The sequence below is a fragment of the Giraffa tippelskirchi genome, chromosome 14 (genome assembly GCF_054371585.1).
Source record: "Giraffa tippelskirchi isolate mGirTip1 chromosome 14, T2T-mGirTip1v1.2.pri, whole genome shotgun sequence".
Taxonomy (NCBI): Eukaryota; Metazoa; Chordata; class Mammalia; order Artiodactyla; family Giraffidae; genus Giraffa; species Giraffa tippelskirchi.
The window spans coordinates 15,946,835-15,957,623 of record NC_137288.1 but is presented as its reverse complement, the minus strand read 5'-3'; positions in this window follow the sequence as shown (position 1 = coordinate 15,957,623).

The following is a 10,789-nucleotide window of genomic DNA, read 5'->3' as shown; positions in this document are numbered from 1 at the left end:
GTTCATCCTCTGCTGGATCCTCACTCCCTCCGCGCAGTTCTCTCTCCTGGATCCTCACTCCCTCCCCGAGGTTCTCTGTCCTGGATCCTCACTCCCTCCGTGCGGTTCTCTCTCCTGGATCCTCACTCCCTCCCCGAGGTTCTCTCTCCTGGATCCTCACTCCCTCCCCGAGGTTCTCTCTCCTGGATCCTCACTCCTTCCCGGCAGTTCTCTCTCCTGGATCCTCACTCCCTCCCCGTGGTTCTCTGTCCTGGATCCTCACTCCCTCCCCGAGGTTCTCTGTCCTGGATCCTTACTCCCTCCCCGCGGTTCTCTCTCCTGGATCCTCACTCCCTCCCCGCGGTTCTCTGTCCTGGATCCTCACTCCCTCCCCGAGGTTCTCTGTCCTGGATCCTCACTCCTTCCGCGTGGTTCTCTCTCCTGGATCCTCACTCCCTCCTCGAGGTTCTCTGTCCTGGATCCTCACTCCCTCCCCGAGGTTCTCTGTCCTGGATCCTCACTCCCTCCCCGTGGTTCTCTGTCCTGGATCCTCACTCCCTCCGCGTGGTTCTCTGTCCTGGATCCTCACTCCCTCCCCGCAGTTCGTCCTCACGTGGGTCATGTGTGCAGAGACACATTCACAGGCACAGCCTGGTCTCTAAATAAAGCTTTTCCATTTTGAAACTGCTGCCCAGGACTTTCCTGGTGGTCCAGTGGTTAAGAGTCCACCTGCCAGTGCAATGGACAACGGGTTCTGTCCCTGGTCTGGGACGATCCCACGTGCCTTGGGGCAACTAATCCCCTGTGCCAGAACTCCTGAGCCCGTGCATCCAAGAGCCTGTGCCCTGCAACAACGAAGCCATCACAACGAGAAGCCCGCTTACAGCAACGAAGACCCAGCATAGCCAACAATAAATAAATACTAAAACTCCTGTTCTAAAAAAAGTGCTGCCCAGGTGGAAAATTTTTCAAGTGAAAAAAGGAAACAAAAGACCCCCTGGTAACAGTCACAGTCACAGTCAGCATCATTGCTCCTTCCTGTGGTCACGTGCCTGGCTGTTTAAGGTAAACCTGATGGTGACCTTTTAACACAGACACTGAGGGCAGAAGGAGAAGAGGCCGACAGAGGAAGAGAGGGTTGGATGGCGTCACCAGTTCAGTGGACGTGAGCTTGGACAAACTGGGAGATGGTGAGGGTCTGGGAGATGCTGAGGGACAGGGTCGCCACGCGGTCTCAGGGTCAGACACGCCTTGACCACTGAACAACGTAGGCCATCAAAGATGGAGAAGGAAAATGGCTTCAGTCCTGCCACCAAGTCCACCTACATTAACATTTCAAAGTGGTTTTTTTTTTTTTTTTTAGTTTCTTAAACATACTGTTTTTATAGAATTAATTTTTAGAGCAGTTTTGGCCTAGAGGACAGCTGAGGGGAAGGTTCAGAGGTTTCCTGTGCATCTCCCCTGCACATGGCCTCACACCCCCCACCCCTGTCTGCTTCCCCACCAGACAGGACGTTTGTACAACTGATGGACCTACATCACTACATCGTCACCCAAGCCCAGGGCTCATGTTAAAATTCCCTCTGGATGTTGCATGTTCTGTGGGTTTGGACAGATGTGTGATGACACATATCCATCACAATGGGGTCATACGGAGGCTTTCACTGCCCTAAAAATCCTCTATGCCCCCCTGTTCATCCTTCCCTCCCTGGCCCCTGGACCACTGACCTGCTCACTGTGTCCGTAGTTTTTCCAGAGCGTACTGTGGTTGGACACACAGGGCAGCCTTTTCAGATTGCCGTCTTTCACTTAGTGGCCCGCACATGTCTCCTCCATGTCTCTCCACCAATAACCAACGAAGGCAGGCTGCCAGAGACTCGGAGAGACACCCTGGTTCCTTCAAAAGGTAGTTCTCAGGAAAAGCCAGAGAGATGGAGGAGAGCGCGCTCGGCGCAGTGTGAAGACTGAAGCATGTCAGCCAATCCCGGTGCGTGGGCTTGTTTGGATCCTAATTCACACAAACTGAACGTACACAGACACACAGCATGACAACAGAAACTAAATGTGAGCAGATGTGAGATGAAGATGAATATTGTTCACTTAGGTGAAGTGCACCTCTTTCCAGAGCCCCCTTTTTCAGAGAATGTCCTGAAATATTTATGATAAATGACATGATGCTAGGGTTTGCACTGGATGGTAGGAGGAAGAGCGGAAGAGCTGAGGCTTGGAGGGGTGCGAGGTCCGCACTATTTTCACAGGAAAATCTCAAGTTCTGCCTACTTTGCATGTGTTCAGAATGTTCTGTAATAAAAAGAGACAACGCTGTGAATAAAGTTGCTCAGTCTGAGTCTTAAAGATGCTGCACAGAACAAGGCCAATTGCTTCGAGGTTGATGGATGGTTCTGTGGTCCCTGTACCCCCAGCTGCAGACCTACTGGCGGGCAGCCGTCTGCCTGCTGTTTGCCTCCCATGGGGCCCCTGGGCCTGAGGTCAGCAGTGTCTATGGCCCACGCTGGACACGCCTCAGTGCACGCCTAGTCCTGGAGAACTTATGGATCCCCTCTAGACAGACGCACGCACGTACCATGGCCCGTGTGGGCTAGCACTGTATTCACACAAGACGGCTTCCTCAGGCTGCAACCTCTAACAGCTGAGCGCCCGCCACGGCCTGGCACCAACAGGACCACCTGAGTGGAAACGAAGGCCTCTAAGGATCTGGCCTTTGAGTCCGAGCTCCACACAGCAACGCGAGCTGACGAGGTCACCGGGTAACACGCCACCTGAGAGGCCAGAGCAAGCTCCAGAGCACTTTCTGGGCAGCAGTCTCTTGGCCCTTGCGGCTCCCCTGAGATGGCCGCGTTCCAGAGAAGTAGGCCCGGATTTGAGGTTGGGGACAGCCTGGCTTCCTGCATGTGCTATGGGGAGGGGAGCTCCTGGGACTCACGGTCAGGACAGCCAGGACTCCCCCAGGCCAGCCCTGTGGAGAGAGGACTGCCCCCATGAAGTCTGAGGTCTGCGGCTCAGCCTGCAAGCCCCGTGCAGAGCCATCTCAGAGCCCGTTGGCATCTCCACCTCTCCCATCTGCAGAGGGTCCTGTTGGAGACCCTGGGAGGCAGGCCCCGTCCAGCTACATCTCTGAGGCACTTGGCTGCGGGCGTCAGCAGCTTCTGCACTGGTTTTAGCCTCTGTGGATTTCTACTGAGGTTTTGGCCAAACAGCAGGCTCTTGAGACACAGCTCACCGTCCAAGGTCTCTCTCAGCCACGGTCCCCTGAGGCCCCTTTCCACACGAGGTCTGGACACACTCAGGGGAGGACTTGGCTGCCCCCAGACCACTGGCAGTCACCACAGCAGCACACGGGCTGGAAAAACAGTGCAGGCCTCAAGAACCTAGGAGATGCTCAGAAATACTGTCCAAGGGAATGAACAAGTGGTCATATTTGCTTTGATCAGAAAAGGAGAATTACACCTCCTAATAGCTGCACTACATAGATGAGGCTTTAAATTCTTTTCCAGTTTGCTTGCTTTAACCTATTGCATCTTGGAGAGCAGTGGGGATGAACATCCAAGCAACACTGTGAGGTTTCCTGAGCATCAGGCCAGGCCTCCATCCCCATGGTGCCCCCCACATCAGGGTGGCGGATGCCTGAGGGCCTTCAGAACCATCATTGCCTGCTCTAAGCAGGAGGCTAGCTTGACGGCCGTGAGGACCACTCCCAGGTGAAGAAGCTAAGGACACAGTGACTGAATGTGCAGGGACATTGCCCACACGCTGCCCCAAAGACACAAGCAGAAAATCCTGACAAGCATGCCTTTGAGAGCTCCAGGACACCCCAGAACCCTAGAGAACTCAGCAGTGAGAAACGTTTCAGGGCGATGATGGCGGTGGGGGGCACTCAGAACACCCAGGAGAGGGGAGATGTCAGCCCCTCATGGGCCTCTGATTGAGGGGTCAGCTGCGGAGGGTCTTCCTGCTGGGAGGACAGCCTGGACCGCCCATACCCGCCTTCCTAAGGGCGACCCCAGAGCGGGCGGAGGATGCCGGAGGAAACCAAGGTGGGGTAGGAGCTGGGGCCTCCGAGGCCTCCACAGATAAGGGCTTGAGACCCCCAGCCCCAGCGGACGGCCCGGCTCGGAGGAGGAGGCCAGATGCAGCAGCCCCAGTGTCTGGCCCTGCACAGCTGGCGGCAGGCTCTGGAAACAGGGTCAGGGAGGAGTGACAAGTCAGGCCTGAATCTCCCAAGAGAGGCGCACATGGGGGCGAGGCTGCCCAGCTCCTGGGGGCAGCTTCAGGCCACATCACGGGCTCCCAGCCCTCCAGCGTGTGTGTCCCGGGAACAGAAGTGTCCATTTATGCAGGAGGGGAGACCCACTGAAGCCCGCACCCCAGAGGTCAGGTTCCACTCCAGCTGCTCCTCCATCCCGATGGCTTCCCACCGGCTCCTACACCTGCGCCCTCCCTGGTCCCTCCTGACTGCTTCCTGCTGGCCCCCGCACCCTCCCGGGTCCACCCTGACCGCCTCCCACCATCTCCTGCGTCCTCCCACCTGGCTCCCTTCCCTCCGGGCCATCCTGTCCTCATGGAATCTTTTGTGTCTCTGCTCCTCGACCCCCAGCCCATAGATGCCCCTAGCTAGGGCCCCCTTCCCGAGGGTCAGGGCCCCATCTGCAGAGGGACAGGTGATACGTGTGTGGGGTCCAGATGGCCCCCATGTCCCTCTGGGTGGCCTGGAGTCTGTGTGGACGGCAGCCTCCATGTAGTGGAGCCTCCGCTGCCCCTCTGTCTACACCCGGCTCCAGGACTCTTGTCTGGTCACCCCAGGAGCCCATGTTTCAGCTCTGCTTCTGCTGATGTTACTCAGCGCCTGGTGGGCCCGGGGGCGGGGCTTCCTCTGACTCACCTTGACGCAGAGCCTGCATTTCCTCTTTAAGAGGCTTTGTGGGGACAGCACATTTATTAACCTCAACCTCCTCCTCTGGCCTGGGCAATGTAGCCCTGCGGCCCCCAGACTCTGCCAACGGAGAGCAGCCCATGGCCAGGAGCAGGGCCTTGGCCGCTCAGCCTCGCTCAGGAGAGACCTTTACACAGAGCACAGGAGAAGGGGAGATCCAACCTGCAGCTCCAGAAGAACCACCGAAGGCGTCCCCGTCCACTGTCCAAACATCAGTGTTATCTGAAGTGTATCAGAGAGAGAAAACATGTAAAAAAATACCCTGGAGACAACATGATTCGTGCATCTATGGTTTATTTATATATATGTACGTATAAGGTATTCAGCAGTAGTTTCATTTCTGCATCAGAAAAAGTATACACACGAAGCCCACACTCGTATGAAGGTAACTGGTGTTTGCATTTGCTGCACTGTATACACACGTGCGTCGAGAGGAGAACGGTGCCTGGGCCCAGCCTCACACAGAGCCAGGGCCGGCTGCCGGGGTTGGGGTGGGATGGGGCAGTGGGGGCCCTGACCCTCCATGCAGGCCCACGAGCACTCCTCTCTTCTGCTGAGTCACCCACCAGTGCCAAGTGGACCCTGGAAACAGCTTGGTCTCGAGCTCTCGCCTGAAATTTCTCCCACGTGTCGGCTACACCAGCCCAAGGAGCATCCCTGGATGCTGGCAGCTCACGCCAACAGCACACCCTTCGACAGGTGTGTTAGAAAGTGTGTGAGCCGGTGAGGCTGAGCTGGTGATGGGTTGATGGCACGGGACAGCCCCTTCCACCAAGGGGCCTGATCCTGCTGGACCTGGGGCGGTGACCCAGGCGGCTGGGATGACCGACCTCCAGGACAGCAGTTAGGAACTGATGCATCTCCTTCTGTGATATGTTGCTTCACGTTCGGTTCAGAACATTGATTTTAATAACAGCACGGCCGTGTGGGCCGCCTGCATGTCCCTGCACAGACATTAAACTGCCAAGATTCGTCATCAGTGATGCTCTGCGGCCCGTTTGGGGAGAGACCTCGGCTCTGCTGGTCCCTTTATGACCTCTTCAGCGTCTTCCTTCATTTCATAGAATCAAATCAACGCAGCGCTGCCCGGGGTGCAGAGACGGGAGGCCAAGCCTCTGGAACCTGGCTGCACGCGGATGAGTCGTCTGGGAGCCGGTACGATGAGCCCAGGCCGGGGCAGTGCCTGAGACAGGGCCCGCAGGCTCCGGGTGCAGCTGCCCCTGCAGATCAGCAGCGACCCTGCTCACCCAGGTCAGCCTAACGCCAGACGAACCAACCGCCTGCTCTTGCTCTGATTTTCAGTTGCGTTCAGTACACTCACCTACACTTACACACAGACTAAGCATACCTCAGGAATGAAGAGAAACGCCTCTATAACATGGTCATAGTGTGAGATCCGCAGCCCACATGAAGGGGTGACCCCAGCCCTTATGGCAGACACTCGCTTTCCTGGGTCTCACTCTGAGCAGTGACCTGGGGAAACATGTGCTGCTGAGCGCCAGGACACTGTGGGAACGGCCACTGTCAGGCCCAAATCACATTGGCCTTCCTAGACCATTTCCCACAATCTCCACGCAAGAACCGGCCTGCGGTTCATCAAACAGCAAATGTCTGGATTCTGGAGCTAAGTGAACCCCCCCGCACACACAGACACAGACACACACACACACATGCAGGTACACACAGGCACACACACAGAGACACACACAGGCACACACACAGACACACACACACGCAAGCACACACAGAGACACACATTCAGGCACACACAGGCACACACACATGCACGCACACAGGCACACACACACATACACACACACAGAGACACACACGCAGGCACATACATGCACACACAGAGACACACACAGGCATATACATGCACACACAGAGAGATACACACACAGGCACACACACATACACACACACAAGCACACACGGGCACACACATGCACACACACAGAGATACACACACAGGCACACACACATACACACACACGCAGGCACACACTGCGCCACCCCTGAACACACCACACAGCATGCTCCGGGCTTGATTTGCAGCCACATTCTGGGCTCTGCCTCCCCCACCCACCAATCTGTCCTGGCTCAGGGCCTGGCACCCAGGGCCTCCCGAGAACTGTCCTGTGCATCTGCCTGTGGGCAGCCCCCTGGGTGCACGCTGATGCTCCGAACGGGGCTGGGCTGCTCCCTCTGGGCTCTGCAGCCACTCCCCTCGCTGCCCTCCAGCCACACCCTGTCCAGGGCAGAGCAGGGGTATCCACTGGGCAAGTGGGGACCCCACGCCTTTCCCTCCATCTCCTCGGGAATGGGGGTGGGACAGTGGCTGAAGCCCGTGGAGGCCCTGGGCCTGGGGACGCCCCGTGAAGCTCTGGTCTTGCCGGGGTGTGCCCACGTGGGTACATCTGCTGCTGTGATGAAGGTAGTGACTCTGGGGAACTCTCAGTTATGCTCTGGTTATATTTGGAAGGAGTGCAGGGCACGATACACCATGAGGGCTCTTTCTATGTGTTTCATAACATTTGTCTTCTAGGACCTGGTATCACTCTTGAACCAGTGGGCTGTCGCATTTCCTTCTAAAATCTACATGCTCAGCTTTATAACGTGGCCAGTGTCCAACTTGACAAAAGAGAAGAGTCTAAAGCTAGCAGCATTGGGTATTTCTCCTCCCGACTGAACTGTTTCTCTAATTGCTTGGCGGTGTTGGAGGCCCTGCCGGGCCGTTGGAGGAGGGCTGGGAGCCTTCAATCACTGCACGGCGCCTCCTTGGAAAGCTGTGGGGCGTCTTTTATTTTTGGTTCTGGTAATCTCTGGCTCGTAGGTGTTGACGGATGGGGAATTTTCCAGTCACTCCACAGCAAATACAGGAAAATAAGCGAGCAGGGCAACCCTTCAAATACCGGGCCCTGCCTTTGGAGCCTCGGTGATGCCATGATGTTCCCGAGATATGTTGGTGTCCACCAAGGGCAGGTCAGCCATGGACGCCCGGGGGCCACTGACCCTGAAGGGGGTCTGTCTCAGCACCGGGCCTGTCCCCACGAGGGGCCCGGCCTGGCCAGGGTGGGTCCCTGAAAACCACTTGGAGGGACACATGAGTGTCCACAGTTAACCTGAACAAAGTGACAAGTTCCTGGGCAGTTTCAAACGCAGCTCGTGTTGGACAGCTGGGTTTAGTGTCACCCGGCAGGTGGCGCGGCTGTGGGCGGTAGGGGCTGGCCCCCGGCCTCTCAGCCCTGGTCTCTGTCCCTGTGACACTGACCCCGATTCCTGCCCTGAGGTCGCTGTGGGAGCCTCATAACACGGTGCTTGGGCGGCAGGAGTGGGCGGGGCTCGGGGCACCAACCTGGCACCAGGAACTGCAGGCTGAGCCCAGAGCTGGGGCCCCAGCAGGCCCCCCTCCAGGTCACCTGCCGGGACGCACATGCCTCTGCAGGAAGACAGGCGTCCCCAGGGCGTCGCTTGCCTGCCGTCAGTTAGGGCCCACCCGCTCTGTCCGGAGCTGGCCGGGGAGGCGGGGGTGGCAGGGGGTGTCCAGCTGAGACTTGGTGGGAGCGCTTAGAGGATTTTCCAACGTTCTTCATATAGGTCTTTCCCAAAAGCGACTAACTGTCAACACTTGTTACCTTGCTGTCAAAGAGTAAAACTTTATACCCAGAGCAAACTTGGAATCAGCACCCTTGCCTGTCTCCAGGGAAGATTTTTACTCACAATTCCTCACTTCCGATAATAAGTGGGGAAATTTACACCATGGAGGGAGGAAGGGGCACATGGGGGAGAGCGATCTGAAGGGCAGTAGACACACCTGGACCAGCCCGAGGAGCATCCCCACACCCCGTCAGCATCGGCCTTCACTGTGCGCCTGCTCCACTGAGACGTCATGCGGGTGATGACGTCACACTTGCGATGACATCATGGGAGGGTGTCCCACAGGATGGGGCCCATTACCTGCCCCTGAGACCCCAGTCCAGCCTCCCCCTGGGGGAGATGTGGCCTCAGCGTCTGAATCACCAGGTCCTGTTCCCACGAGGATCCCAGAGTCACCCCACCTCTCTGTCCTGCAGTCACGACCTCCCCTCTGGACATGGCAGCCCAGGTGCCCAGGGCCCACCACTCCGGCCTGTTTCATCGAGAAATGACCCCTCTCTCCCTTTGTCCAAATGTGGAGCCTGCCCCTGGGTCTGCCCTGTAAATGTCCCCACAGGAGGGGCTGGGGCGATGACATGTCCCGGGGTCTGCGGCCAGCACACCAGCCCATCGGAGGTCTGCATCCGACAGGTCCCAGCTGGGCGCTCGGGGTGCAGGGTGTGTCCACAGAAGGAGCCCACTCAGGCTGGATGTGAACACACACAGTCACTCTCGGGGCTGTGCTTTGTCCCAGAGAAAAGGCACAGATGGCGGCCGGGGGAACCTGTGGCAGAACCGGGGCCCCAGCCTCAGGGACTCCGTGGTCCCGAGCCCTTGGAGGGGCAGGTCACCCTGCTGTGTCTCTGCGTGGCAGCCACACAGGGCATGTCCCCCCGGGACACGCCCCGAGCCGGCGCCCACACTCACCCATGGCTCAGCCACTGGGCACTCCTCCCAGGGTGAGTTCTTCTCTGTGGGTACACTGACTGCCCCCAGCGCAGCGGCCAGCCCAGACTGGGTCAGGGCCTCCACTGCACCCCAACACCATGGCCGTGAGCATCACGCCCTGCAGTGTCCCCGCTGCAGCCCGGCACCAGTGGGCCTGGGTCCAGTGTGTCCGCCGCCAGCTGAAAACACACTAACTGCCTGTAAAGAAAACCATGCTTTGGTTTGGTTTTCTGTGGCCCGTGCGTTTCCGGACCACACTTGCTCCCCTGAGAGGGCAGGCCGGGTCAGGCCCCGGTCCTGCAGGAACCTGAGCGTCCGCTCCACCCCTGAGCAGAGTGGACACAGCCTCCCAAGGAGGGCGTCACAGTGTAGCCTTTCCACTGTCTTCACTGAGCTTACAGTTGCCGAGCAGGGTCGCAGGGTCACAGGTCACCGGGGCTTCTCCCGGGCCCCTGAGGGAAAAGGGCCCTCAATCTGGGGACCCGCAGGAGGTGTGGCCCCTTGGGCGGCCTGGGGACTGGTGTGAAGGCTGCACGCAGCAGCTGGAACGCAGAGGCCTCGTGCCCACTGCCAGCCTCGTAGGAGCCCTGGAAACACAGGGGCAGCGGAGCAAGGCCGGGCCACCCAGTCCCGCCCGAGGCCCAGCCGCGTCCCAGGAGCATATGAAGGACAGTGACACATCTGACCCTGAACTTCCCGTCTCCTCGGACACAGGAGGAGCCTCCCTCGCAGGTCTTGCTCCTCAGGGAGCTGTTGCCTCATAATTGGGGCAGAGGCTGGGGGAGGCCATGGAGCTCAGCAGGGGCACAGGGCCGTCAGGAGGCATCAGGGAGCCTCGGAGCGATGCGGACGTGCGGAGCGAGGTGTGCGGAAAGTAGGCCAGAGGGAGTCAGCAAAGCTGGGGTGAGGGCGGCCTGCAGGCGGGCGGAGGAGGCCCGCGGGGCCCTCAGCCTTTCACCCCCCTCCCACCCAGCGAAAGGGAAGCCGGCCCTGCTTCCGCAGCCCTCCCGCCTTCCTGCAGGGGCTTGCGGCCTGGCCAGGTGCCAGCTCACCAGGGGTCGGGGCAGCGGATGGCTTTCCCCACCGTGAAGGAGACACGCTGAGCCAAGACCTGAGTGTGACAAAGGAAGCGTGTGCCAGTGACCTGAATGCCTGCACAGAGACACCTGTCTGCTCACACAGTCACACCTGTCTACCTGCATAGTCACACACCTGTCTACCTGCACAGTCACACCTGTCTGCTCACACAGTCATACCTGTCTACCTGCACAG